Genomic DNA, 4524 nt, shown 5'->3' on the forward strand with positions numbered 1-4524 from the left:
TCTGTAGCTTTTGGTTCCTGTCCTGGAACTAGCTCTTGTAGACCAGGCTGGCCTCAAACTCACAGAGATCCGCCTGCCTCTGCCTCCAGAGTGCTGGGATTAAAGGCGTGCGCCACCACCGCTTGGCCACAGCTCCTTTTCTAATCTGCATCCCTCCACCCACACCACACACACACACACATACCACACACACACACCACACCTACACACACACACTACACACACATACCACACAGACACCACACCACACACACACACTTTTGCTATACAGCCCAGCTAGCCTTATTCTTGATACCTTCACAGGTCTGGGTCAGCATTCTCAGCTATACAAACATCTTTAAACGTGGTCCATAATTAGGATTGTGGACTTTTGGTTACAGACAGGATTAAATCTTAAATCTTCCTTATTAGCAGTGTGACCATAGGCATAACTGCACTGAACTTCAGTCTTTTCATTTGCAAAGTAGAGATAATAGGAGTGGCCATCCCAATGCACTGAGGCAAGAATGCCTTGAGAAAATATAGCACATAGCTTATACACTGCAGTGCCTGCAGAACCCAGGAGACAGGAGTTATCCTCTCCTGGATGTAAGTCAGCGAGCACTGAATGCCTGTACTATAAAAAAACGAGAATCCTGAAGAGCCCCAGTCCCTGCCTCTGGGCATAGCATAGCTGAAGAGACAGGAGAGGAGGGCAAACCTAGATGGACAAGACAGATAGAACTACACAGATGTAACAAATGGAGCCTGGAAGGAGATTGGGTTGTGTCCCTTGGGGGAGGGGGAAACAAGTGAGGGTCCCCTGGTGAATGGGACTTCATTTGAACCAGTAGCAGATGCATGTGGTAGGAACATGGGTTTATCTCTTCAGATCTTTTCATGAAACACGGCATAGAAAAATATGATAATCTAATCCAGAAAATCCTAGAAAAAAACCCTCCTGAGTGAGGTAACCCAGACTCAGAAAGACAAACATAGTATGTACTCACTCCTAAGTGGATATTAGACATAAAGCAAAGGACAACCAGATCACAATCCACAGCTCCAGAGATGCTACAACCTTCTTCCAGTAATTGCTGGAGCCAGATGCAGAGATCCACAACCAAGCACCAGGCCAAAGCCAGGGAATCCAGTCAAAGGGAGGAAGGAGGGGATACATGAACAAGGAAGGTCAATACCACGATGAAGAAATCTATAGAAACAGTAGAATCAAGGTCGTGGAAACTCGTGAATTCTTGACAGACAGCTGTGGAGCCTCCCTGTGACTGAACTAGGCCCTCCCTATGTGGGAGTCAGTTGTGAAGCTTGGGCTATCTGAGGGGCTCCTGGCAGTAGGACAGGATCTATCCCTGGTACAGGAACTAGCTTATTATAGCACATTCCCTATGAGGGGACGCCATGCTCAGATAACACAGATGGGAGGGGCTTGGTCCTGCCCCAACATAAGGTACCAAACTGTGTGGACTCCCCATGGGAGCCCTTAACTGTTGGGAGGAGAGGATGGGGAGGTGGGATGGGAGAGAGGCAAGGGAAGGCAGGAGGAGGTGTGGGAGGGAGACCTTTGGTTGCAATGTAAAATGAAATTTATTTATTTATTTTTTGGTTTTTCGAGATAGGGTTTCTCTGTAGATTTGGAGCCTGTCCTGGAACTAGCTCTTGTAAAATGAAATTTAAAAAATTAATTAATCAATTAAAAAAAGATAGAAGCCAGCTCTTCTTGACTGAGTGAATGGGGGGGGGAGTATTACATTCTTTTATGGTATAGAATATTTGTTTAATGATGCAAAGATGTGTTCTGTTCTTTTATGTTGTATTTGCTTAACTTTGTAAGGCTGTGTCACTTTGCCTGCCTAAAACACCTGATAGGTCTAATAAAGAGCTGAATGGCCAATAGAAGCAGGAGAGAGAAATAGGTGGGGCTGTGGGGCAGAGAGAATAAATAGGAGGAAAACTCTAGGGAAGAGCTAGGATTAAGAAGAGGAGGAGAGGAAGAGGGATGCTAGGGGCCAGCATGAAGTCACACAGCCAGTCACTGGCGAGATGGCTCAGTGGTTAAGAGCATTGCCTGCTCTTCCAAAGGTCCTGAGTTCAATTCCCAGCAACCACATGGTGGCTCACAACCATCTGTAATGAGATCTGGTGCCCTCTTCTGGCCTGCAGGCTTTATATATATATACAATAAAGAAAGGCAAAAAACCCAGGGACAAAACATGGTAAAAGGAAACAGGATAATTAACGTTAGAAAAGCTGGCTAGAAGCCAGGCTGTGGTGGTGCACATCTTTAATCCCAGCATTTGGGAGGCAGGCAGATCTCTGTGAGTTTGAGGCCAGCTTGGTCTACAAGAGGTAGTTGGTCCAGGACAGGCTCCCAAGCTACAGAGAAACTTTTTTTTTTTTTTAAAAAAAAAAAAAAACAAAACAAAATAGAAAATCTGGCTAGAAACAAGCCAAGCTAAGGCCAGGTATTCATAAGTAAGACTAAATCTCAGTGTATTTATTTGGCATCTGGGTGGCAGGCCTCCAAAGACTAAAAAAGAAAGAAAGAGAGAAAGAAAGAAAGAAAGAAAGAAAGAAAGAAAACTACAATACCTCCCCTCCCCCAGGCAGGGTTTTTCTGTATAGCTTTGGAGCCTGTCTTGGAACTTGCCCTGTAGAACAGGCTGGCCTCAAACTCAAGAGATCTGCCAGCATCTGCCTCCCAAGTGCTGAGATTAAAGGCCTGCGCCACCACCACTTGATTTCAGGAAAACAAAAATTTATCAACTAAAAGTAAGGGAAAATGTTTAGGCGGGGAGGGGTGGAATGTGGAAGTAATAAAAGCACAACTTCTTCATGTGGTGGCTCACCCCGAAATGCTAGCTCTGGGGAGGCTAAAGCAGAACTGTGAGCTTGTGGGCCAGTGTGGGCCGTGGAGCCCGAGTCTGTCTCAACAGAGGACGAACTTTTTTTTTTGGTTTTTCGAGACAGGGTTTCTCTGTGGTTTTGGAGCCTGTCCTGGAACTAGCTCTGTAGACGTAGACCAGGCTGGTCTCGAACTCACAGAGATCCGCCTGCCTCTGCCTCCCGAGTGCTGGGATTAAAGGCGTGCGCCACCACCGCCCGGCGAGGACGAACTTTTTACACGGTTGGTGGTGGTGCCCTGTAGTCCCAGCACTCCACTGTCCCATGAGTTTGAGGCCATGGTGTCAGACGTCAGACTGTCTCAAAACAACAAAATATGTGTGTGTGGGGGGGACCCCAGGAGACACCTGGGCCTCAATCTTGATGAGTCTGGAAAGTGTTTCAGATTTTCAAATGGACAGTAAATGAATTCTCTCCTTTTTCAGCTGAAGAAATTGTAGGCCCCCTTTGACTTGCACAGGTGAATGAAAACTGGGCCTCTCTCCAGGGTTTTTAGCTGCTGCTGAAGGCTCTGCCCAAGGGTTGCTAGAATTCAGCTTTCCTGGCTCTTTGTTTCCCCCTGCAGGTCAAAACTGGAAGGTGTCCCACTTCCGGGTAATGGCGGGACAAACATCCCCTTCTGGCAGCCAAGCCCAGAATTGAACTGAAAGGGGCCTTAACATAGCGGTTCTCAACCTGTGTGTCGCAATGCTCTCACTGGGGTTGCCAACGACCATGGGAAAACATAGAGATATACATTACGATTCAAAACAGTAGCAAATTTACAGTTATGAAGTAGCACTGAAAATAATTTTATGGTTGGGAGTCACCACAACATGAGGAACTGTATTAAAAAGGTGGCAGGATCAGGAAAGCTGAGAACCACGGCTTTACTGTGGCTGCACTTGTCTCTACAGGGTTCACATGTCCTCTTTCCTTAGAGAGGGGCCTGGTCTGGGCAGTTCCCAGTTTCATAGAGTATATGACCTATGTATGCTTCCAAATCCTCCTCCAGGAACGCATTCACACAGTGCCAATACACTGCCCACAGTGTTCCTTTGTCAACTAAAGCAATAAATTTGCTCAAATATATGTATGTGTGTGTGTATGTATAACCACAAAGGTCAGACGAGAGTATCGGCTCTTCCAGAAGAGCAGTTACATTCATGAAAGTGTTCGGAACAGAGCCCAGGTTTTCTGCAAGAGCAGCAAGCGCTCTTAACCACTAAGGCACCCACTCCAGCCCCATCAAATACGATATTTTTCCCTCTGAGATGTGAACAGTGGTTATTTGTTATCTGAACTACAACAATCCTATGGTCCAATCAGCAAAAGCTTCAAAGTGGGGCGAGGCTATAGCTCAGGGGCGAACACTTGCACAGCAGTGTTCGGTCCAAGGTGCTAAAGAAGAAAATTCGAAACAAACTAAAATACTTAGTAAGGTAAGAAGGCAGTGTTCCCGTTGTGGGGAGGGGGCAAGGAAAAAGGGCTTTTTTTGTTTTGTTTTTTGTTTTTTGAGACAGGGTTTCTCTATGTAGTAGCCCTGGCTGTCCTGGAACTAGCTTTTTTTTTTTTTTTTTTGGTTTTTCGAGACAGGGTTTCTCTGTGGTTTTGGAGCCTGTCCTGGAACTAGCTCTTGTAGAC

At 46.1% G+C, this 4524-nt stretch overlaps 1 protein-coding gene across 1 annotated transcript in view; it reads right to left on the reverse strand.

Annotated features, from left to right (window-relative positions):
* The window catches only part of Tsnaxip1 (translin associated factor X interacting protein 1), a 16294-nt gene that overhangs the window by 7953 nt on the left and 3817 nt on the right, over window positions 1–4524 (reverse strand). The gene's annotated exons all lie outside the window — the stretch shown is intronic.

This window comes from Microtus ochrogaster, chromosome 4 (assembly GCF_000317375.1).
Source record: "Microtus ochrogaster isolate Prairie Vole_2 chromosome 4, MicOch1.0, whole genome shotgun sequence".
Lineage (NCBI taxonomy): Eukaryota > Metazoa > Chordata > Mammalia > Rodentia > Cricetidae > Microtus > Microtus ochrogaster.